At 39.7% G+C, this 26,567-nt stretch overlaps 1 long non-coding RNA gene across 2 annotated transcripts in view; it reads right to left on the bottom strand.

Moving 5' to 3' along the window:
- The window catches only part of LOC120369093, an 88,036-nt gene that overhangs the window by 19,452 nt on the left and 42,017 nt on the right, over positions 1–26,567 (bottom strand). Inside the window, exon 2 of one of the 2 annotated variants that reach the window (XR_005582926.1) lies at positions 17,916–18,049. The exons of the other annotated variant lie outside the window; for it this stretch is intronic. This is a non-coding gene — a long non-coding RNA (uncharacterized LOC120369093). The remainder of the gene's footprint in view (positions 1–17,915; positions 18,050–26,567) is intronic. 2 annotated transcript variants of the gene reach the window in all.

Here is a 26,567-nt window from a genome sequence, read left to right on the forward strand (position 1 = left end):
AATTAATATCCAATCACACCAGTTTCCTAAAGAGAATACCAAGTCTATTCAATAAAAGCAGATTTTTAACAAACACATATATAATGTAGGATGATATAGGCCTATTTACATTTCTGCAGTTTCTTTCTTGGGTTTCATTGAGCAAAATATCCTCAAAGAGAAAAAACAATAGATCCCATTGTTTAGGTCACTCAGTAATATATAATGTTGATTGTTTCAGTGTCTCTAATGTAAAAATGACAATGATTGAATGACAGTTAATCACTGAAACCTAATCAATTAAGTCCTGTAACACATTTCCCATTGGCAAAAAAAAGCAAGAGGGAAAATCTCTTACTTTCCACAATATACACAATAACTATGGCACTTGAAATGCAACATAGTTTCAAATTATACTCTGACAATGAACACAAGTACCATCTTGTGGTGGTTTTTTGTTTGTGTGTGTGTGTTAGCTGTAGAGACACTATGTTTACACCTATATCATATTAACTTAATGTTATGGGCTGAAATCCCTTCTCTTGGGTAAAGTCCAATTTAAAAAGATTTGTTTGGAGGTTGTTGAAGGGAGGAGCAAAATGGTGCCATATAGCTCAAGTGCAGTCATTCAACAGCTGACATAGGATGGCGGTAGCCTCCATAATCACTGCACACCAGTTAGTCTCCAAATGGAGCACTGCAAAGTACAGCTCCTTGGGGCAAAGGAGGGATCTACAGGCTCTCCCCATTTGTACTCTCTGCCCCCAAACAACAGGAAATACACTAGTTCTGCTGAGTTTGAGGATGTACGTACCTGCTGGGAGCAAATGCAAGAGGAGGGATGAGATTTCCTGCCAAACATTTGATGCATTGATCATTTTAATTTGGATTACATTTGTAAAACCATTTTCACTTTCACATCATTTTTCAGAGTATATTAACTAAACGTGCAGAGTTTTGCCCAATTCTGTCCCCTACCTGAAGCACATTATATGTGACTTGGTAATTTGTACTGGACCTCATGCTCATTGTAACTGTACATGCTCAGCTATTAAAAATCTTTTCTTTCTCCATCCACGTACAAATGTTTCTCAGACAATATCACCTGATGTGAAAAGATAATCTATTTTATCAACATATTTTATAACTTAAATATGCATTAAAAACTGGCTGTGCTGAATGGGTTTCCTTTTTGGAGCATAGATATAGAAAGCCTTCCATCTGCTTCCAACATCCCTAACTTCTGCTTCCTGAAAAACCTCAACTCTCCAAACTCCTCCTTGATTTTACTAAACACTGCATTGGGTTCCTCAGAGCTTCCATGCTCATATGGTAGTTCCTTGGATGATGCATGTTTCAAAACACCACTCAATACCATTCTCCATTTATGGGCTTCCATGTGCACCGATGGCTTGTCATTAGTTATTTTAAACAATAAAATAAGTTGTGAATTTGTTGAGGAGATCAACAAAGATCTTAGAAGAGCTAAATGTTGGATTCCTTTAAAATGATCATTCTATTATTTGTCCACCCAATCATTCTGCAATAGCATCTCTACTATTGCACCAGCACATCCTGGCGGACGCAACCCTGTAGGACTATCTTCCTTTCTCCGACAAAAACCCAGTTGTAGACAATGCATGTTTTGCTTGGTTAAGGAGGCATACAAGTATTACTATTTGTGGTATATACAGTAGGTAAAAAAGACATGAGTTATTTTGGTTCAGATCCCATCTGCCTTAATCAACAGTTTCATTGAACTCAATGAGCTTGCTTCTCCTGACTTAAATCAGTGTAAATCAAGAGTTACTCCATTAAAGTCAATGGTGTGATAACAGTATTAAACTGATGCAAGTGGGAGCAGCTTTAGGTCTAGTGGGATTCATTACATGAGCAGGACATGTAGAACTTGGCTTGTGCTCTGTATAGCCCATTGAAGTCACAACCCACACTATGCAAACAAACAGTCTTAACTCTGGAGATAAAATAGGTGTCTTTAAAAATCAGTTTAATCTCATCTGGGACCAAGAACCCTAACTTTCCTTAATCATAATTGGATGAGTATTGCATTGTGTCACTACAGGGCAGAGTTAAGGCTGTTTGGCTGCCTTTTCTGTGCATTTCTTAATTTAACATGTTCAGGTCATTTTTAAGTGTAACATTAAGTCTGAATTCTCTGGGTGTATAATGCTTGATTTGGAGCAATTACAACAGCCTATAATGTTTTATCATCTTTAAGTTACTAATATGTACTTTCAACCTTAATTCCATTTTATGGTAGTCTTTTGTTGAGGAACACCAAAGAATTTGAATCCACACTAAGTGTAAAATTGAACTCAGTCTTAACTATGGAGTCACACGCAATTTCTCTGTAAAGTGTCTTGAACTTTTTACATAACTTTTAGCATGGGTGCTTTGTGGTAGAAAGGAAAGCTATATGAATTTAGTGCTTTACAAACATTTACTAGTTGAACCTTTCAATACCCCTACGACATAGGGAAGTATCCACATGTTATAGATGGGAAAACTAGGATACAGAAAGGTTAGGAGACTTGCCCCAGGTCACATAGGAAGTCTATTAGTGAACCAGGAATAGAATCTGGATAGCATAGGACTGGGAATAAGGCAATGTGCACAATAACTCAAACCACCAAATAATTATATATTCATGGCACTTACACTACCTTTTTAGCACTCTAGCTACTTTAGCTTTCAAATCTGTTTACTACAAAAGCACTATAAATGCTCAGAGCAAAGGCATTTACATATTTTGGAGTGCTGATGCTGTCTGTTCCTTTTAAATGAGGTGCAACATTTTCTTTCTGTCGTTATTCTGGTTGCAAAGACCTACCCTTGCATCTACTGGAATTCAGATATATTTCCTTGTTATCAACACCTCTCTCTCACTGTCATAATACTATGCATATACTGCTTTATGCTTAAATAATCCTCACTTCATTTTTATGGACCATAGCTGAATTCTGTGACAAATAGCTGTAGGGACTGAAGCCCTCTATTTCCTTACTGTATGAGTATGCCATGCACATTGGCAGTACAAGATTTCTCATGCTGTACTGCTAATGTGCCTTCCTCGCTGACTTAGTGTCATCCCGAGCAGTGAGAATGTAGTTCAGCACCCAGGCCCATTCAGTCTTCGGCCTTTACTTACACTGTCAAGAAGAGCAACAGTGCCAATACTGGAGGTGATTCTTGTGATGGGGACACCTGTCCTCTCAGAACAGAGTTGAGATGACCAAAAAATTTTCATGTAGGTCAGCAAAGAGACATCAGATGGTAACACTACTTCGTTAGCGCCATCTGGGGTGGTTTCCAGCTGGTGACCTAAAGACTTAAGTTTTATTTCTCATTTCCAGTCCTCTGAGTTAGCCAATCCCTTTGCCTTAAAGCTGTATTGTATTAGATCCAGGATAAATGCTTTTCTTTACATATTAAATTGGACACAAGGAGGGAATGATTTCCCTTATTACTACTTTCCATTCCCTCTTACCTAACACAAAATTAGCCCCATCAGTGCTCTGACAAAACTGATTACTCTTAGCATTGGTGAGACTTACACCTTTTCACTTCATTTCTATAGCTTGATTTTTCTTGCAGCTCAGAACAATTCGCTCTCTCTCACTAATTCTCACATTGAAAAGTAAGGGATGACAAAATGTCTCTGCAGGACAAGTTAACCTCATCATATTGATGCATCTTTATTCATACTCCCCAAGACAGTGACATTGTGACACTTCAGGTGAAACCTTGGCCCTATTGAAATCAATGGCAAAACTCCCAATGCCTTCAGTAGGAACAGGATTTCACCCTGGGGGAACATGTTGCCATAGCACAATATCCCAGTCGCCTCATCTTTTCTGTAATAAGTAATATCCTACCTTTTCATTATCAGAATGCTCATCTTAACACTTAGCTTGATATCCTGTGCCAAATTGAGGACAAGGGATGTAATAACTAGACTATCTTAATATTATCTCTGAGTAAGACAGTTAGATTAATCTCATATTTTAAAGGAAGATATTTTCATACTTTATCTACATCTAGAGATGGGCCAGGTTTGATATTTCTCAGACTTCTGGATATGTGGTTTCAACACTGATGCCCATGGAGTTGCTCCTGCTGATTCCAGCACTGAATTTGGCCCCAGTGGCTGGAAGAGCGTTGGCTGATATTACTCAATACTAGAACTTAAAGTGGTTGTCACTAAACTGTCAACCTTGTCTAATCAGTGATCAAGTGAGCAAATGTTTGTTTTTCTTTCTCACACACAAACTTTTAATACCATCCCTTAACTGTTATTAAATCCACCTTCACTTCATTTATGCTAACACACCAATCTGCTGTGCTATTTGACAACACAAAAATGCAAACCTAGAGAAAGCACAATATAATTTGATAAGATATATTTTTGACCATTTATTGTATTGTATGCTAAAGGAAGCATGCTGTTATAAAGTCCAAGACAGAGCTAACCAGTATATGTATACATGAATGTCTGGTGCCACATGAAACTATAACAAGCACAGAAGACTCAGGGCTTTTGCTGTTCTGCCTTTTCAATATTAATGTGAGGATGTGGAGGGTGCTAATGCAACCTAAAAAACAGTTAGTCATCCAGAATCTAGACTATTTGAAAGTTTCCCAGTGCCAATGATTACATTTCATAATATATTTCAGAGTAATAAAAAAAGGTAATAATTGGAGATATACCAATCTCCTAGAACTGGAAGGGACCTTGAAAGGTCATTGAGTCCAGCCCCCTGCCTTCACTAGCAGGATCAATTTTTGCCCCAGGTCCCTAAGTGGCCCTCTCAAGGACTGAATTTACAACCCTGGGTTTAGCAGGCCAATACTCAAACCACTGAGCTATCCCTCCCCCTCAAGTAGCAGCCATGTTAGTCTGTATCCACAAAAAGAACAGGAGTACTTGTGGCACCTTAGAGACTAACAAATTTATTTGAGCATAAGCTTTCGTGGGCTACAGCCCACTTCATCGGATGCATGCAGTGGAAAATATAGTAGGAAGATATATATACACAGAGAACATGAAACAGTGGGTGTTACCATACACACTAACAAGAGTGAACTATTACCAGCAGGAGAGAGAAAAACCTTTTTGTAGTAGTAATCAAAATGGTCCATTTGCAGCAGTTGACAAGAAGTTGTGAGGAACAGTGGGAGTGGGGGGGGAATAAACATGGGAAAATAGTTTTACTTTGTGTAATGACCCATCCACTCCCAGTCTTTATTCAAGCCTAACTTAATGGTGTCCATTTTGCAAATTAATTCCAATTCAGCAGTCTCTTGTTGGAGCCTGTTTTTGAAGTTTTTTTGTTGTAATATTGTGACTTTTAGGTATGTAATTGAGTGTCCAGGGAGGTTGAAGTGTTCTCTGACTGGTTTTTGAATGTTCTAATTCTTGACGTCTGATTTGTGTCCATTTATTCTTATACGTAGCGACTGTCCGGTCTGGCCAATGTACATGGCAGAGGGACATTGCTGGTACATGATGGCATATATCACATTTGTAGATGTGCAGGTGAACGAGCCTCTGATAGTGTGGCTGATGTGATTAGGTCCTATGATGGTGTCCCCTGAATAGATATGTGGACAGAGTTGGTAAAGGGCTTTGTTGCAAGGATAGGTTCTTGGGTTAGTGTTTTTGTTGTGTGGTCTGTGGTTGCTGGTGAGTATTTGCTTCAGGTTGGGGGGCTGTCTGTAAGCAAGGACTGGCCTGTCTCCCAAGATTTGGGAGACTTATGGATCATCCTTCAGGATAGGTTGTAGATCCTTGATGATGTGCTGAAGAGGTTTTAGTTGGGGGCTGTATGTGATGGCTAGTGGTGTTCTGTTACTTTCTTTGCTGGACCTGTCCTGTAGTAAGTGACTTCTGGGTACTCTTCTGGCTCTGTCAATCTGTTTCTTCACTTCAGCAGGTGGGTATTGTAGTTGTAAGAATGCTTGATAGAGATCTTGTAGGTGTTTGTCTCTGTCTGAGGGGTTGGAGCAAATGTAATTGTATCGTAGAGCTTGGCTGTAGACAATGGATCGTGTGGTGTGGTCTGGATAAAAGCTGGAGGCATGTAGGTAAGTATAGAGGTCAGTAGGTTTCCAGTATAGGGTGGTGTTTATGTGACCATCGCTTATTAGCACTGTAGAGTCCAGGAAGTGGATGTCTTGTGTGGACTGGTCCAGGCTGAAGTTGATGGTGGAATGGAAATTGTTGAAATCATGGTGGAATTTCTCAAGGCTTCTTTTCCATGAGTCCAGATGATGAAGATGTCATCCATGTAGTGCAAGTAGAGCAGGGGCATTAGGGGACGACAGCTGAGGAAGCGTTGTTCTAAGTCAGCCATAAAAATGTTGGCATACTGTGTGGCCATGCGGGTACCCATAGCAGTGCTGCTGAATTGAAGGTATATGTTGTCCTCAAATGTGAAATAGTTATGGGTGAGGACAAAGTCACAAAGTTCTGCTACCAGGTTTGCTGTGACATTATCGGGGATACTGTTCCTGATGGCTTGTAGTCCATCTTTGTGTGGAATGTTTAATTATATATTATATATAAACACACACAAACGCATACAAGGTCATATAAATTTAATCACACTACTCACTCAATTATTTAAGAGGAGAATTATTGAAAACAAAGGAACAAACTCTCAGCTTCTGCTGATACAATTGCTGCACTTGTAGCTATGAAACAGACAGATGGATCACTCATAAATGCTATGTATGACCCACATACAGCTCTGTGAGTCAAGCAGCTTCTGCTGAAGATGGGCTTCCATGGAAATCAGTTTAAAGACTCTGACTTCAATGAATGTATGAATGGCCATAGTGGGTCAGACCATAGTGGGTCAGACCCATATCCTGTCTTGCAACAGTGACCAACACCAGATACCTCAGAGGGAATGAACAGAACAGGGCAAATATCAAGTGATCCATCCCCTGTCATTCAGTCCTAGCTTCCGGCAGTCTGAGGGTTAGGGACACCCAGAGCAGCGAGTGTTGCATCTGCCAGGCTGCTGCAGGATTCTACAATTACAGAGCGAAATACAGCAACTTTACAACACTTTGAACATGTTTATTATTTTATGATATTTCGCAACAGTAGAATATAAAATTGAAAAGACAGGAAAAAGAAAATGTTAAAACAAAAAATGTAAGGGGAATATAAATATAATTAAGACCCAATCTAATTAAAAATAGTCTTGGTTTTGAGTCAATATTTTTTAAATTACCATTAACACTTTCAGTGACAATCTCTTTATATACTAACCACTTTTTGATTATGTGCAACCTCTCTGCCTGACACACAGAATAGTTCTCCATTCACTCCTCCAAATATTCATATTATATATACCCCAGATCACCTTCCACAGCGCAAAACTTTATTCATGAGGGAACAGACAATAGGCATACTCCTTGAATTCTTTGTAATTTATGAAACAAGGTAGTTCACATAAACCAAGTTATTTGTAGCCACTCAGTTTGCCTTGCAGAGTATTTCTCTGCAAAATGCTCATGATGATGTAGCTAGAAGCAACTTTATAATAATCCAGGGTTCTCAAACATTTCCATTTCTTCCATTTACAAGTCAGAGGACTACTTTCATTTTCATGCACAATGCTGTAATGCCCATGGCAACCACTGCAATGGCTCACATGGGAAAGCAGCATTAGGTAAGTCATAGAGTGTTGCAGGTCTTGTAATGTCATTTAGCCGATGGAAACAAGGAGAAGGAAACAAGCCCGTGCAATGACTGAGTTCTTCTTTGTCCCACAAGAAAGAGTGCAGTTGACCACCAGTCTCCAGCCCACAACCTCAGAACCAGTGTAATAACCCATCACTCAGGTTTGAGGAAACATACCCAATAAAAATGGCCTTATGATGAGGAGGAAAGAGAAATCTTCAAGTTCAATATTATTTTTTTCAGACTCATCATTAATCACATATTCAGAGACACGTCCCCCCAAGATAGGGACAAAGTAATTGTTTTCATGTCCTTTCCAAAACCCCCCACCATTTTAGGGGTGGAATGGCATTTTGTAATCCTGACTAAACGAGGAGCAGAACAGAGACCAAATTGTGACTCGGCCCCCCACCCCCATTTCTTTCTATTTTTATGTAGATGAACAACATTTGTGTTCAGCTGCTCCTTTACACACAACAAACATTTTTTTAAGGGTAGGCATGACCTGTTTGTTTTACTCTTGCTAGTTTATTAGCAGTAGTTTTACCCTCTCCACCATTACCTACGTTGCAGATGGGTGTAGTTTCAGATGCTGGGAAAATAGCATTGCAAAGTAGGATTGGGTATGTCTACAGTTGGAGCTGGGGGCAGCGGCTCAGGCTAATCACTCGAGTGCATTCCCATGTGGTTGGGACAGGTTTGTACTCGGGGCAGCAAGCCCATCCTGCCGCTCACCACTGTCTATACTACTGTAGCTACACCACTGTTTTCAGAGCTGGCATTTTCAGAACCACACCCCAGCTCCAAAGGGCAGACATACCCAAAGCATTCTTTTGGTGGGTAGTGCCAGTGACAGGCATCACTAGGGAAGCACATGCTGCTGCAAATTAGATGGCTGGCTGCATTAAAGGTTTTGATTAAGATAATGAGGAGAAACTGCACTATTACAGTATAAAGGAGGTACATTTTAATAATGATGCTTAGGGGTGTGAGTACATAACCTTCCAAATGTATTGTTCCCCCTACCCTCCACAGTTTTCAATGCATACCCTAAAATATCAGTAGGCTATTTTTGTGGGTTTGGAAAAAACCCCAACTTTATTAGCCAATTGTCTTTGTTTTATTTCTCTCTCCCATCACTCTCTGCTATGAAGTTCCTAGAGATCTTTCCCCAGGCTGACCCAGATTAGATGTATTATTTCACACCACAGTGGAGTTCATTTTAAGGTATAGAGTGAGTTACTCTTACCGTTCAGTTGGCATCTAATACCTGGTGGGAGAAAACCACCACTTATCACAGACTTTGTTCTTGACTTTCTGTGTTGACTTTCTAGGGGAGCTGTGCTGTGTTTTTCTTTTTAATTAGATTAAAATTTATGTTTTATTATTTGGTGCTTCTCTACCTCAGTAATATGGGGGAAGTGGGGAGAAATCAATGCTATGGTTATTTATGCTTGTCATACAGCAACAAATCACCTTCCTGTTGGTTAGAGTGTTTTGCGGTGTGATAGAGGCATTTTGCATGGGCCTATATTCTGCAACAGGGCCCTTGTATTTGTGGGGATTCTGCATAAAGCATAGGTGAAAAGGGGCTTTTCATTTTTCATAGTATTGTAACTGGACAACTACAGGTTTATTCACGTATTGCGTATTTTGCTTTAGTTTAGTGCTGGGGAGAGGAAGGGAAAAGAAAGTTCTAATGGATGCAATAGTGGCTAAGAAACGGGCCAGGTTTTTAAAAAGAGCTCACATTTAACAGGTCTCATTTAGGCACATAAATGAGGTGGCCAGATTTTCAAACTGTGAGGGTCCAGCAGCCCTCATTGTTCCCAATGAATTATGCTGGGAGCTGAGTCCTTTTGAAAACTTCACCCTAGGTGTTTAAGAGACGTAATGCCATAAGCAAGCATAGGTTTTAGCGTTCCTCAAATCCAGTCCTTCTGCTTGGAATGTGCTAGGTGCCTGCCAAGTCATCCTATAAGGGTGGTTCCTGACCCAAGAGCTCAAAGGGCAGACTAGGCTAAGAGAAGGGGAACAGCTGAAGCTTGTGGGAGCTGCTGGGTTCTCCACCCTCTTGAAAAAAAATCAGGCCCTGTATTTAGGTCTCTAAATATACATGGGGGGGCCAAATTTTAGGCTCCTAATTTTGAAAGTCTCGGCCCAATAAATTTATTTATTATTTAAAATGCTTTCCTGAAACATTCTCCAGGGAGATGAACCAACATTTAAAACCTTGAGGGATGTGTCATAAAAGGTGAGTGTTCATGAAAGGCTACTATATTGCATTCTCACGCTGGCATGTTAAGAAACCTACAGCTGCAATGAACTCCACACTCATTTTGGACTGTGTCGGAGACACCTCTTTGAGGTTCTGAGCTGTACACAGCTGTTTGTCCTTGGAAATCACCTCTTTCTGATGGCACTGAACACTCCACTTGGCCCTGTCCTCTTCAGCATGGAAACAGGGCTGAAAATGAAAATGCTTACATAGCAGAAGGAATCAGCTTTTAAATGAACTGGGAGAGGTTGCTGTTTCTATTTAACCCAACTTCACAAAAGTATTATTGCCCCTTTGCTGACATTAATGTCCCATTCTGACACCAGCATCACCCCTTGATGTGCAGCGTCAGATGGCTAGAGCCTTTCAGGTCAGTTTCCCAGTGGAGGAAAAACTGAAGCAGAGTCTGGGTATATTTTAAATGTAATTTATACTATTTATGCATATACACTAGTCTTGAAACAGATATGGTCAGACATCATTCAGGCCCAAACCAATGTCTGGTTCCTAAGGAGCAATTATGTCCCAATAATCGACTCTAATCAGAAGATGAAGGCAGAGCTCAAACACTCCTGATGCTCTCTCACCTCCTGCTGTAAGCACCACTTTCTTTACACAGAACCTTATATATCAAAAAACAACACCACTGCATGTCTTCCAAGACTTAACACTTGCTCACACACTAAAAAACCTGAACACAGTGTATAAGCAACAGTATTAACTGGTGACACTTCCAGAACATTATTATAGGAGAGATTTTCAAAGATACCTGGAAGATCTAGATGCCTACTTCCATTCCTCTTGAAGGAAACTAGGCATCCATATTCCATAGGTTTTCTTGAAAATCTCATTTCATATATATATAAAATGTTGCTTTTGTGCATACTACAGCATATCATGGCTTACAACTGGATATCAGGCGAGATTTAACAGCTGTGGAGGAATAGGAAAGAAGAGATTTTATTGAAAATATGTGGTTTAAAATGAGGATAAAGTTGGCATTTTGCATCAGGGAGACAAGAGCATAAAGTTAGCTCTCCATTCTTATTTTAATTAAAATCAATGTTGTTAATTAGGGTTGAAGGCAAGATTCAGCAGCTACAAAGATTTTGCAGCATGGAACAAATTAAATGGTACATTTCATGAGCATTGTGAAAACAGCCTCACTGATGGGGAAACTGTCCAAAAATAAACTACTGTTTTGATTAGGGTTTTTTTTTTTAAATCTGTTTAAGATCAAATGTAGGTTTGGCTGGCAAAAAAAAAACAACTTTAAAGCTGCTTGTGTATTTTATGTCTACATAAGTGGCAAAGTTGTAAAAATTTCTACAACCCTCTGCCTGCCCCCATCCCCCCAAAAAACTAGACAGACAGTTTTTGCCAGCAAAAGCTTGCATTAAATTTGGTATTATCTACAGTGGTGGAATTGTCACCTGAAAAATATGCTTTTCCCTACTTTAAAACTACATCATGAGCTTTGAAAATCTGACAGTGATTTTTTTAAACAATCTGTCTGCTGCTTTCCACAAAGCCCACCTGCTGTTAGCTAAGTCACCTGGTTCATGTGTGCCCTAGCTTCCACAAACTATAAGCTCCTTGGAGAATAGACTATCCTTTTGTTCTGTGTTTGTGAAGCATCTAACAGTGGGGATCTGATCCATGACTAGAGATCTTAGGCACTACAGTGATAATAACTAAACAGAGCTGCCCAAGTAATTCATAATAAACAAATAAATCAGCAAACTGAACCCTTCCCTCCTAGCCCCCATTTGTGAACAGCCTGTGATTTTTAGTGATTTGGGCCCCATGAACTTAATGTTAAGCACATACTTAAGTCATTTGTTGAAGTAGGGTCTTGTTCCCTGTTTCAAAGAATTCAGCAAATGATTTTGCAAACAAAGTTCACTCTTTGAATTGCTTGTGAAGGGTTCACTACACACATTCCCTTGAATCTCTCTGGTGATTCCATTTACCAGATCCATGATTGGCCACCTAAGTTCAATGCAAATGTACATGTGATTGGGGCAGAGATTCTCTCTTCATGAATATGCTTGAGAACACAGAGTTGTTTGCACTAATACCATCTGTTTGATAGAGTTTGAGAGGAAAAGTGAGGGTATGCATAACTGGAAGAATGAAAAGAGATTTCTTCTTCAGGTTTGATTTCTTGGCTAGCTAGGTTAATTTGTTTCCTGTATATGATACTGTATACTGCTTAGTGCCTTTATTATTTGACTGTTATCTCAGTTAATTCTAGAGTGCCTATAGCTATATATGAGAGATTTTATTGTGGTTTAAATCCAAATGGATTAAATATTGATGGAAACCTGATCTAAATGGTCATGAATATTAGCAGAATGAATTTGATTTAGAAATTGCCAAAGAAAAAGCTTTTTGCAATATTTACTCAGATGTCTCAAATACAAATCTCCTACTCCAGTCCTAAAGCAGACTTTGACTCCCTCAGGGAGCTGATGGGCAGGATCCCCTGGGAGAATAACATGAGGGGGAAGGAGTCCAGGAGAGAGAGGCTGTATTTTAATGAATCCTTATTGAGGTTGCAGGAACAAACCATCTGGATGTGTAGGAAGAAAAGTAAATATGGCAGGCGACCAGCTTGGCTTAACAGTGAAATCCTTGCTGATCTTAAACACAAAAAAGAAGCTTACAAGAAATGGAAGATTGGACAAATGACCAGGGAGGAGTATAGAAATATTGCTCAAGTGTGCAGGAGTGAAATCAGGAAGGCCAAATCACACTTGGAGTTGCAGCTAGCAAGAGATTTTAAGAGTAACAAGAAAGGTTTCTCGGGTATGTTAGCAACAAGAAGGTGGTCAAGGAAAGTGTGGGCCCCTTACTGAATGAGGGAGGCAACCTAGCGACAGAGGATGTGGAAAAAGCTAATGTACTCAATGCTTTTTTTTGCCTCTGTCTTCACAAACAAGGACAGCTCCCAGACTGCTGCACTACGCAGCACAGCATGGGGAGGTGGTGACCAGCGGTCTGTGGAGAAAGAAGTGGTTTATTTAGAAAAGCTGGATGAGCACAAGTCCATGGGGCCGGATGTGCTGCATCCGAGGGTGCTAAAGGAGTTGGTGGATGTGATTGCAGAGCCATTGGCCGTTATCTTTGAAAACTCATGGCAATTGGGGGAGGTCCCGGATGACTGGGAAAAGGCTAATGTAGTGCCCATCTTTAAAAAAGGGAAGCAGGAGGATCCAGGGAACTACAGGCCAGTCAGCCTCACCTCAGTCCCTGGAAAAATCATGGAGCAGGTCCTCAAGGATTCAATTCTAATGCACTCAGAGGAGAGGAAAGTGATCAGGAACAGTCAGCATGGATTCATCAAGGGCAAGTCATGCCTGACTAACCTAATTGCCTTCTATGATGAGACAACTGGCTCTGTGGATGAGGGGAAAGCAGTGGACATGTTATTCCTTGACTTTAGCAAAGCTTTTGATACGGTCTCCCACAGTATTCTTGCCGGGAAGTTAAAGAAGTATAGGCTGGATGAATGGACTATAAAGTGTCTAGAAAACTGTCTAGATCGTCGGGCTCAAACAGGTAGTGATCAATGGCTCCATGTCTAGTTGGCAGCTGGTATCAAGCGGAGAGGTCCAAGGGTCGGTCCTGGGGCCGGTTTTATTCAATGTCTTCATTAATGATCTAAAGGATGGTGTGGACTGCACCCCTCAGCAAGTTTGCCGATGACACTAAACTGGGAGGAGTAGTAGATATGCTGGAGGGTAGGGATAGGATAGGATACAGAGGGACCTAGACAAATTAGAGGATTGGGCCAAAAGGAATCTGATGAGGTTCAACAAGGACAAGTGCAGAGTCCTGCACTTAGGACAGTAGAATCCCATGCACTGCTACAGACTAGGGACCGAATGGCTAGGCAGCAGTTCTGCAGAAAAGGACTTAGGGATTACAGTGGACAAGAAGCTGGATCTGAGTCGACTGTGTGCCCTTGTTGGGCTGTATAAATAGGGGTATTGCCAGCAGATCGAGGGACGTGATCATTCCACTCTATTTGACATTAGTGAGGCCTCATCTGGAGTACTGTGTCCAGTTTTGGGCCCCACACTACAAGAAGGATCTGGAAAAATTTGAAAGAGTCCAGCGGAGGACAACAAAAATTATTAGGGGGCTGGAACATGTGACTTATGAGGAGATGCTGAGGGAACTGGGATTGTTTAGTCTGCAGAAGAGAAGAATGGGGTGGGGGGGATTTGATAGCTGCTTTCAACTACCTGAAAGGGAGTTCCAAAGAGGATGGATCTAGACTGTTCTCAGTGGTAGTGGATGACAGAACAAGGAGTAATGGTCTCAAGTTGCAGTGTGGGAGGTTTAGACTGGATATTAGGAAAAACTTTTTCACTAGGAAGGTGGTGAAACACTGGAATGTTTACCTTGGGAGGTGGTGGAATCTCCTTCCTTGGAAGTTTTTAAGGTCAGGCTTGACAAAGCCCTGGCTGGGATGATTTAGTAGGTGATCGGTCCTGCTTTGAGCAGGGGGTTGGACTAGATAACCTTCTGAGGTCCCTTCCAACTCTGATATTCTATGATTCTATTATTCTAATCCATTCCAGAGGAAGGGCTGTAGCAGGTGCATTAAAAAGGAAAAGAATTAAGCTAATAAATTTAATTAGAAAATTGGATCATATTTATGTGATGGGGCAACTTTGGTAAAAGTTGGCAAGTTTATACTGTAGGATCTCTCAAAACTAAGGAAAGGTCAGGATTAATAATCTCCATAAATAAGATTAGACTACTAGATTTTGTCTTTAGCCTGTGAAGCAGAAAAGGTATTCCATTCTGCAGTGCCATATTAAGACCAAGAGATGCATTTTGGTACAAGATCCTGGTTCCATGAGCACACAGCAGGCTTACAGCTGGTCTGAGTTGCTAGTCTAGTTACATAAGGATGACTCGAAATCCATTGAACACATTGTTCCTGAAGGCTTTCATCTGCAAAAGGTACAAGGTAACAGTAAAGACAAGTGTGATTGTGTAAGTTAGTTGCCAGTCGTTTTGTGCTTGAGAAGACTAAGTGTTTTTCTGTACCCTGCCACCTGTGTAGTGTTTTGTCATAATTCTTTCCTAAGTGTGCAGGTAGGGTAGTGGCAGGATTTGAGTCAGACATAAATTTTGCCACCAGAATTATTACAGCTGGAGACTGAGCTAGGTTTTCTTCAAGTGGACATTAAAGGGAAAAAAGTCTTCACTTGCAAATACTAGGAAAACAATTCTACTTTCTTGATATATTTACAATGTAAACATTCTGATAACCTTTCAGAGAAGCCAGTCAGCATCATATATCTTGTCTTTTCTTTGCATTGAGTTTATACCTCAATGCAAAGAAAAGACCTCCATGGCACCACAATAGTTCTTTATTCTGGATAAAGATCTGTTAATCTTATGACCTGCTGACTGGTATGTAAAGGACATGCTATACATTTACCGTATTATATTAGTTCAAAACAGTGAAACAAATATCCAAAAAAGTGACCACATTATAAATCAATGTTCTTTACAGCAGCATTATCTATAGTTATTCTGTCCAAACACTGCAGATTCCAGAAAACGAGATTGGGCACCCAGGGAAAGCAATCAAGCTAACAGTATTTCCAATATCAAAATCACACAGGTGACAGTTGTAGTTATTCTGCTACTGATAGAAGTAATCTCTTGTTAGCTAACAGCTGCCAGCCTTAATCTGATATTGACAGGTTTTATAAAAGGACTGTTTGAAATTCAGTTTGCCTGATTTGAAAACAAGATTCTGAGACGAAACGTTATCAATGGCATAACAGCACAGCTGGTAAAATATTAAATAAACGCAAGCTGAAGTTACAAACTTATTTCCTGCCTGTGGAGTTTTCCTGAGCTATTTTGATATTGGAGGGAAACGCGGAGCAGGATGAGGAGGGGTCTTTTGTGAAAGTGGAATGCAATTTGACAGTTGCCATTCACTCTTTTTTGAATAAAGTATGCTGAATAAACATTTTATTGAAGAACAGTATCTTCATGCTAGTGGAATGGATCCTTATGTACACAATGAATCCAAGCTAAAAGTTACATGCAGATTAGGAAGCCACATACAGAACAGAAAAATGGGCCCATCCTAACCAAAGTAATCATAAGAAATCTGGCCTGTTCCATATTGAATCCTCACTATAAGGCACAACAGGAAACAGGATTTGATTTCTGACATTTTCCGTCTGATATTACAACCTTTGTCTCCTGAGTAAGGCATCAGGAGTGTAATGCCCAGCATGATCTTGGAAAGAATATAGGCTTTATTTACACATAAAAATGTCTTCTCCAAACATTTAACAGATTCACAGGCAGTCTTTTCCCCATTAAATATTTCAAAGGACGCTGATCAGTAAGGAATTTGCTAGCCTTTCCCCTCTTGAGACCCTGGGTTAAAAATCCTGACTCAGTAATGTCCCCAAGGAAAGTGAGCTTAGAGTTTTCACTCTGGTTCCTACTGAATGTTATTGTATAATACATAGTTTTGTGTCATGAATATGGCAGGGATGGGATGGGATGTATTACAGGTTAGAATTGTACAAGCGCCTGTCTACGCTCTGCCTGTCAGAGCATTCTCAATAAAGTACCCTGCTTATGGAATGCTTTACCAGAGGACATAACGCTGATTCCTAGCACGATCATGTTCAATTCAAACTGCAACAAACATCTTTTTTTGTTCAAGCCTTTCTTCAGGAATGGGGCCCATAATTTTCCTCTTTCTTATACCCAGTGTTTCTGGTTTATGTGTATACACATGTCCACCAGAGAACCTGGTAAAGGGAGAGAGGTAGATACTTCTTTGGGTTATCAGATTTTTTCCTACATTTTGATCTCCAGTTAGATACCAAAGTAGGCAGTGCCTTAAGCATACTTAAGATGAGGCAGTGGTCTGGCTTATTTTGAAATTTTACTTATTCATAATTATGAGGAGTATGTTTTTCAAAAGCATCTAGCTTTGGTCTAACTCTGCTCCCATTTAAATCAAAGATAAGTCTCTTATGGATGCCAGTAGGTGTAGTTGTAGGGTAACACTGATCATTTTTTAAAATGCCACCCTGAAAATAATTATGCACATTGGAGTATGGTTTCAAAATATTTATCAGCATAAAATGAAATTGAAGCTGGATCCTTATAATCCATTTGATTATATGAGGATGGAGAGTAAGCTGCAGGCGGTTTTATAGATCTTCTGCAATAGACAAAATGTTTCTCCCGCTAAGCTGCAAATAAATAGAAGCGATCCAATAAGAATGTAGCACTCTCATTCATGTAAATCCAGAGTTCTATTTTTAAGACCTATTTCAAATACTATTCTGATCTCGTAGTGCTATATACAAAGATTACATTCCTGGGCACAGTTTCCAGAATCTGTAAATTATGGCAGTCGTTGGAAAGCAAAGAATGCACTTGACATTGAAGAGTTGTTGGAGAGGTATTTGGAAACTTGACAACAGAAAAAGGATGAATGAAGTTTTATTTGGTTCCCTAAAGGCTTTGTTATTAGCTGCTTTTATTCAAACTATGCTTTTCATTCTATACATTTCAATTTGTACAACAATGAATCTGATCAGTTGCAGGCTTTTTAAAAATATACATAAGTAATTTGATTGACTGGCCACTCAACCTCTTTAATTACATTATCATTAACTTGTGCAGTAAAGAGGAAGGAAATGGAATTGGCCAGCCAATCAAATTACAGACTATTGAAAATGTCACAAGTAGCAGCAGAGTTTTATACAATCTTTTGCAGGACAAATATAGGGCATTACAATTTGGATGACATTATTATGGAGTGCACAGACTGGAAAGTGGATGTGAAATAGCACAATGAGAATCCAATATTGTCTCATAGCAAGAAGAGACAATAAAAAGAAATGAGAAATGGTAACAATGTAACAGTCTTACTACGATTATCTGAAGAGTGTAACCCGGTAGTCCTACTGGGATGTTATAACCCCTTTCTCTGACATTCCATAGTTAAGGAGTTCCCTGGATGTGACGTCTCCATTCTTCCTGATTATTTCATGCACAAACTGGAACTACACAACAAAAAAGGAAAGAATACTCAGAAGCAGTCCCTAAAACAAAAACCAGATGACAATGTTTCTGAAGGAGGAAATTGTAGGTTTCAGAGTCAAGACTTTGGTATTTCATAGGTAATATAGCAGTAACCCGTGTTCATATTGTCAGTCAAATGTAATTGCAGGCAAGCATAATATATTTGCCTCTTCCTGGGTCATGAGCTAATGGAACATATGGTATTAATCTTCAATAGTACATCAAATTAAAAAAATCAGTAGACATTGAGTCAATATTGACATTTTACTAGTAGTCATTGAGGACCCAGTATATTTACACAAAAGGATAAACAAGAAAAAAGGAGAAAAGGGAAAAAAAGATACGTGTCCCTAGGAATGTAGACAATGTCTTTAAGAAGTATTTAGATCAGATGGTCAGTCCAGCAATTCTTTGAATAGGTCTATGATGTAAAGAAGCCTGCATCAGTATATATTATGGCTGAATAATCTATAAAGATGGAAAAGTATGAGAAGTTGCTTAATGCACTAGCTGGCAAAATGCAATCTCTGCATGTAGCATCACAAACACTGTTAGGCTTATTCTTTAGGTTTCTAGCTTAGATTCACATAAACATAAATAAGATTGCAAAGGCAGGGAGGAATCTGTAATGAATGATGACATTTTTGAGGTACAACTGACTAATGATTTTCACCATCATTTTAGATCTTTAACTTTGAATGCATGCATAAATTGCTATGCTTCTTACAGCATCATTGCCATTCAAGTATATCCTATTAGAGGTGAGAAGAGCAGTTCCTATATAAAGTTTCAGTCTTTGGACTGGTCCAAAGGCCATTGTCCTATGTGAACATTCTCCTATCAACTGTCTTCTTAAATGATACTCTGTTCCTTTCAGAGAAAAAGTTATGTTTTACTCTGTTTATAAAGATGCTATTAAATCTACCGGAACAGTAGGGTAGCAAATGTAGCAAACATCAATATTATGAAGTGTCATAAGGTAAAAGAAGACTGATGATTGAACCAGGGAGACTAATGGACAATTAACCTGTTCCACCCATTTGTAAGCCAGTTTCACTCTTTTACACATGACAAAGGCTTAGACAATAGTCAAACAGATATTTTGAACTCAACATGATTATTATCTTAACTGATATATGCTGTGTCAAATCCTGTTTACTTAGGTCACCCTTAAGCAGCTAACTAGTAAGGTAAGTGGAAATTAGATCTAGCAGAAGATTCAAGGTACCTTTTTCCAGTTCTTTACACTTAGACATTTTTAGGAGCAAATTGGCAACCTGCTCTTCCCCCAACTCCTCTCCCTGTAATTTTACAAAGCCCAATACTAATGCTCTGTTGTTTTGCCTATTCTTCCCAACAGGGGGAGGAGTGAGATCACTTGACTTAATAATGGGTTTTCACCCCTGACATCTTTGAGACAATAATAATGCTTCTGAGATATGAAAAGTGTTCCCATGCAGTCTGTGGAATGGAAAAAATGCAAACTGCCCTTCCTGCTATTCTTGCATATGATTTAGTCAGAAAGGAAAAGTGAATGATTAAGAATACATTCAATCATGTAAAGGCAGGATTTTATCTGGTTGAATTAAATTTTAATAATAGTTTTTAAATAATTATTTTAATTAGTAAATGTAAATGAGAGACTGACGCATTAGATTAAAAGGGCTGGAACCACAGCCTTCTTTTCTCCCATTTCCTGTCCAGCTTCAGAATTCCTCTTGATGGAACTGAAGACAGTTTTTTGTCAGTCGCTTAACACAATCCATATCTTAGCCTTGTACTTTGACTTGCACTGAATCTATGCTTTATTACCCTTATTTTTCAACCATTGCTTGTCTTAGCATCTCCCATGTTATGCTTGTCTGCACACAGCATCACTAATTCTGCTATTGAACAATGTGCCTAAATAATGTCAGATACAAAAGCACACCTTAGAATTAATGAGTTATGGATTCACAGAAATGTGAGTAGCTTGTTAGCAATGAATTTAGGGTGGTTTGTATGAAACTGAGGTCCTGATCTATTTTTAAGAAGTGTTTGAATTTGAGCATCGTGGCTATTTGATTTTATACTTCTTGAACCTCCAGTCCCACTGCTACAGGGCTAGCCCTTTAAAAGCATAGTGTTGGGATGTGGGGGAGAAAATACCCACTAAAAAGGGAGATTGGAGCATAGGTCACTATGGCATTTCCAATTTCCAGGTGGCCCGAATCTGGAAGTGCCTCAGTCTGATCTGAATATTTCTGACTCTTTGAATAGGTTCCATTCACTCTGAGCAAAGACTGAACGGGGGTATGGTATTTTTTGTATCCAAACTGGTTCTCTTACACCTGTTATTGAGGAAAATGATGCACTCGCCCCTCATAGGGCTAATATACTGTCTATTTGGTGATCCTAACCTGAGCCAACCACAAAAGCCAAAGATCAGGATTTTGCATTAAGTGAGATAGTCAGTAGATGAGCAGATTTACAGCAATTCAGAATTTAATCCAATTCTTCTCTTCAATAAGTCCAGTGCTTTTCTTCCCCCACCCCTCTCCTATCCATCCATACTCAGACACAGCCTGTCATATCAGCTACTTTTATTAAATCTTCCCCAGACAATGCTACACCTCTCCGCGACATCAAATCAAACAGCATGCGCCACTACTGGTCACCCAGGTGTACCTCAAACACTTCACAGAGGTAAAAACTCTCCAACATGCTGTGAAGAAAAGCAGCCTGTAAACCCACCAGATCTCTCCTATTACTGAGTAAGATGCCTAACCTTCACTTGTAAAGTGATAATAAAAATAAACCAGCCACACTGCAGATTGTTTAGGAGAAAATGCATAAGTAACTAGATTAAGTTGCCCATTGAGAGTAGCTACACTCGTGACTTCAAATTAACATCTCATCTTTCATTCCAAAGTAAACCTACAATTGCAAGATGGCTGTGCAATGATGGATGATGGAAACAAAGAATTTCCATGTGACCATAGTGCACAAACTATGCAGGCTGAGGAGGATTGCTAGGCATGCCAGGTCACTTGCAGGAAGTGCCAGAATAAGGGTCACATCGCTGTGCCTATCACACATTTCTCCACCCAAGAAGACACCTATGAAGAGTGAACCTAAGAAAGGATGGAAGTTGGGAATTTGTAATGGGGAAAAAGATGAGACCAAGACCTAGCACTGAACTGGTTATCAGAAGCTGGATAGCTTCTGGCTCATACCCTTGATCAAGGGAGTTCCTACAAGAATGGAACTTGATACTGGGGCTGCTATCTCACTAATTTCTTCATCTACCTGTCACCAGACTTAGTCACAAGTTGTCCTGGTTTTGAAGATTTACAGCATAAGAACATAAGTATGGCCATACTGGGTCAGACCAAAGGTCCATCTAGCCCAGTATCCTGTCTACTAACAGTGGCCAATGCCAGGTGCCCCAGAATGAATGAACCTAATAGGTAATGATCAAGTGATCTCTCTCCTGCCATCCATCTCCACCCTCTGACAAACAGAGGCTAGGGACACCATTCCCTACCCATCCTGGCTAATAACCATTAATGGACAACCTCCATTAATTTATCCAGTTCTCCTTTAAACGCTGTTATAGTCCTAGCCTTCACAACCTCCTCAGGCAAGGAGTTCCACAAGTTGACTGTGCGCTGTGTGACGAACTTCCTTTTATTTGTTTTAAACCTGCTGTCCATTAATTTCATTTGGTGGCCCCTAGTTCTTGTATTATGGGAATAAGTAAATAACTTTTCCTTATCTACTTTCTCTACATCACTCATGATTTTATATACCACTATCATATCCCCCCTTATTCTCCTCTTTTCCAAGCTGAAAAGTCCTAGCCTCTTTAATCTCTCCTCATATGGGACCTGTTCCAAACCCCTAATCATTTTAGTTGCCCTTCTCTAAACCTTTTCTAGTGCCAGTACAAAAAAAAAAACAACTTAGCAGCAGAAAAACTTAGTCCCCAAAGTGATACTACAGGTGAAATGTCCAACTAGTTGAACAATCAGTCATTTTCACTTATACATAATTAAAGGAAAACATCCCCCATTATTTGGCAGAACTTGGACCGAGATAAAGGCGATCATGAAAACACCTTAAAACCTTCAAGAAATACTAAAAGGTTTTGCAAGAGAAGAGTTGATCAACATGTCAGTGAAATTCATTGTAAATTCTGATAGCCAGCCAAAGTATTGCAAGCCCAGAGTTATGCCGTATGCTTTGAAGTCTAGGGTAGAAGCTGATTTAGTAAACACTGGAGTCTTATCATTGGTTTCACACAATGAGTTGGCTACCACCCATCATAGTAGTGGAGTTGCTTGAAACTTTGGAGCCAGGTTCTGTTAGCCTCACTCAGTTTGAGTAATACTTTACTCCATTTATTTTAATGGCTCTACTTGCAGAATATTTTACTACTCAGTCTGGATAAGGTGCAAGATTGTGGACCTTTGACTTTAGAAAGAAATTGTCTAATTTTCCACACAATTGATCTACAAATAATTAACATGGGCCAGCACCCCACTTAGGGCCTCGTCTTGCTTGAACAGCCTTCTTCTGCTGGCTTCAATGAGAGTGGAATCGAACTCTTAAAATATATTCTGTGCACTATAAAATAAGGCAAGAGTGTTTGGGAAGAGGCACTAAAGTTTGAGAATAGCACCATTTCCATACTGTATTACAAAGAAAAGAGAGGAAGCTAGCAAGTGGTTAATTTGTCATGCATAAGAGTTTTGGCCACTTAGCTCAATTGTAAATGGCAGAGGGCAGGACTTTTCAGTGCCATGTACTAGACTGAGACATTTTAATTTTCTGTGATTAGAGTTATTTTGACCCTTAAACAATTGCAGAATGGGAAAGGAATCATGCTGGACTAATCTATATGAAGCTAACAGACAGCAGGCAAATAACCAAAACAGCAGCTAGCAAGTAGAAGCCAGCCTTTAATAACATCACTTGTTTCAGAGTAGGAAAAACTACATGGTTTCTTTGCTTCTACTATATTGAATTACCCATAAATCTGGCAGCAGTGATAAATCAAATGAGAGCTGTTTGACAAGCTGGGCTTCCCGCACATACTCAAGGTAGTTGGCTTATCCTCATAGTCTACAGTATCATTCGGTGAATGCACAAAAACTCCTGCAGTCAATGGAATCAAATAATTAATATGCAACATTGTCAACTTGACTAAATCCTCCTGTAATTGCTCTAAGCTGCACACTTGGATAACTCTTTGAAACTGCTCCAGTTACCAGCAGATAAGTCTGCTAGGCAAATACTCTCCATGTTTCACATGTGATGCACCAAACTGGATCGTTGACATTACACAACCTTGGAAAAATCATTTACTCTTTCTGCCTCAGTTTACTCATCTATAAAATAGACAGAATCTTGCCTTCTCTGAATGCAATGGTGTATTCCTAATACAAGTTCTTTGAGGACCGTGGCTGAGAGATGCTTTACACGTTCTAAATATATTTTAAGGCCAAATATTGACTTTCTGGTTGGCAAGAATGGATATGTAAGCCCCATCCAACCATGTGTCAGCTGCAAACTGGCTGCATCCCAGGATTCTGATCAGGGGCGGCTCTAGGCATTTTGCCGCCCCAAGCATGGGAGGTCCGCCGAAGCCGCGGGACCAGCGGACCCTCCGCAGGCAAGTCACCGAAAGCAGCCTGCCTGCCGCCCTCATGGTGACCGGCAGAGCACCCCCGGCGGCTTGCCGCCCCAAGCATGCGCTTAGCGTGCTGATGCCCAGAGCCGCCCCTGATTCTGATCCACTTCACATTCAGGCTGGCCATGATGAGGGAGGGTCCTAGAGCGTCAGCCCAAGTCCAAACATCTACACTGCAATTTTATAGCCCCACAGCCTTAGTCCTAGTCAGTTGCCACAGATGTTCGTTGCAGCATAGATATACCCTCAACATCTGTGAAGCTACTTTCTTGGATGAGCTTCCTCATCCATATGAGCTTCCTACCTCCATCTCTATGAATGTATTACTCAAAATCAGTAGGGATGCACAAGAGTCTGTCCACCCAGAGCTCATTGAAGAAAAGCATCCATCTCTATAAGGACTTGAACATCCCAACCTGAGACACTCCCAGTGTTTTGGACTGCTCAGAATCTGCATATGGGACCTGAATTCTCACCTCATTTTGAATTACTGTTCAGGTCTGTTTGTTAATGTGAAGTGTAGTGTTGCTTCATTTGTGCACAAGTGGTGATCTGGTTTATTGCCACGTAGAGGTTATAGCAAGTAAGGTGTAATCCCCATACCCGATAAACCTTTGCTACATATTCCAGCAATGGAAACAGCTCTCGCTTTTGTTATAATTCATCCTAATGAGACCATTCAGAGAAGTAATAGAAAAATCTCACTGCATCTACAGGGTCAGTGACCCACAAAGCAAAAACTCTGAGTAGTCTTTCACCCAACAGCATATATCCTTTATCGTTCCCCTGGAGCAGATCTAAGAGTTTAAAATGTCCATTTTGAAAAGCCTATTAATTACTCAGGAGTATAGCAATGACGCTTGCAAAGCCATCCTCCCCTATCTAGTAAATAACACCTGGTTTGAATAGCCTGTAATTCTGTTATAAATTAAAGTCACACATACTGAGTAAATAATGTGAACCGTTAGAAGTCCATAATTACATATTTTCACATTAGAAGATAACGGATCAAATGAGCTGATAGTCAACTACGTCAATTCTCCCATGTCATAAAATGGACCATTTGTTCTGTTCTTTGGGTTTTTAATTATTAAAGAAAGGTTTAATGATACAAATTAAACTATAAAAAAAATCACTGATCTTAGTCTTGATTTAAATTCAGAAAAACAAGGTAACTCAGAGTCAAGAACAAAAACTAAAAAAATAAAATAGTTTTGGTTTTTGCCAACAATGGGCTAAGTTGAAGTTGGACCATAGCCCTCGATTTCCAGCCTGGGTTCTAAGTTTTCCTAGCTTTGTGGATTTAAAAACTTAGGTCTATCATGTTACTTACATGTAGGCTGGGTTATTTCTATAGAGCTGAACCCTGGTTGGCCTGACCAGTAGACGCAGTATTGTCAGAATGGTATATTAGCTATATCAGTGAGGAACACCCCTACTACTTTTCCTGACAGATTATTTTGCTGTCAAATAATGAAATTTAATATTCTTGTTGCTATATTCAACCACAGCCAACACAGTGCCTAAATGCTGGCAATGAATGCATTTATCTTTTTCCCTGGTAAGTTTTTGGGCAAAGGATTTTTTGCAGATTACTTGCAAACTACCACACTTTGGGCAGATTTTTAGACAGCTCTCTGAAAAAACAGATTTCTAATACTGTTTATTTTTGCTATTGCTGCTTTTGTCATATACATATTAGTCTGGTAAGGAAATGTCAGGCCATGCATTTTTTATACAACCTGGATTTTTTTTTCCATGTAAGAGAAATTAAATGGTCACTGTGTTACAAGCTGAATGTGTTCTTAAGAAACCCATCAGTTCACTATCCAATATTCTTAAAAGGGACACTCTAAAGGTTGTTAGTCCCAAAACTGCATCAGCTTGTGTTCTTTGTAAAATCCATTTCATTGTCTCCCTCTTTCTGTTCATTGAAATCAGTGCTTCACAGGGTTTAAAGGTGAATGTGGTGCTGCTGAAAAGTGCAAGATTAGAAGTCCTAGAAATTGAAGCCCTATTTTATCATAGCACAGGTACAGGAAAGACAGTGGGAATGCAAGCTTCCCCAGCATGCTCCACCATAGTGTTTCAACCTTAACCATGGAAAGGATCAAGGCTAAGAGCTTAATTATCCCTTGCCCTGTATCTTCATTTATACTAATGTAAAAATGATTGCTAACCCCTTACTGCTGATATTGTAGGAGTTTACACCTACTTTGCACCGTGTTAAGAGATAATTGTGAATGGCACTTTCATAGCAACATTGGAGGTCAACGTTCATGTTTGTCATCCTCTTTCTGAGTTTAGGTGACATGGAATGAATGGGGTTATACCTTCTGAGAAGGATCTTGGAGGGCAACAGTTCACTAGATGTTCCATAGTTTTAAAGTGGTGCTCACACCACCTTCCCTCTGTCATCTTCAGGCAATGCCTCAATATGCACAGAGTCACATGAGCCCTTGACACTGTAAGATTCAAGAGGTTCCAGATCATGGAGTAACCTCACACACTTAGCTAGCTCCCCAGAGAAAATACCACACATCTACAATTTAAGAACCACTTCCTTTACAATTCCTTTATGCTTTCTCAGGATGCGATCTCAACTACACTTTCAATTAACTATCATTAAAAAGATTGGTTTCAGAGTGGTAGCCTGTATCAGCAAAAACAACGAGGAATCCTTGTGACACTTTAGAAACTAACAAATTTATTTGGGCATAAGCTTTCATGGGCTAGAACCCACTTCATCAGATGCATGAAGTGAAAAATACAGGAGCAAGTATAAATACATGAAAGGATGGGGGTTGCTTTACCAAGTGTGAGGT

Source organism: Mauremys reevesii, linkage group 7 (genome assembly GCF_016161935.1).
Source record: "Mauremys reevesii isolate NIE-2019 linkage group 7, ASM1616193v1, whole genome shotgun sequence".
Lineage (NCBI taxonomy): Eukaryota > Metazoa > Chordata > Testudines > Geoemydidae > Mauremys > Mauremys reevesii.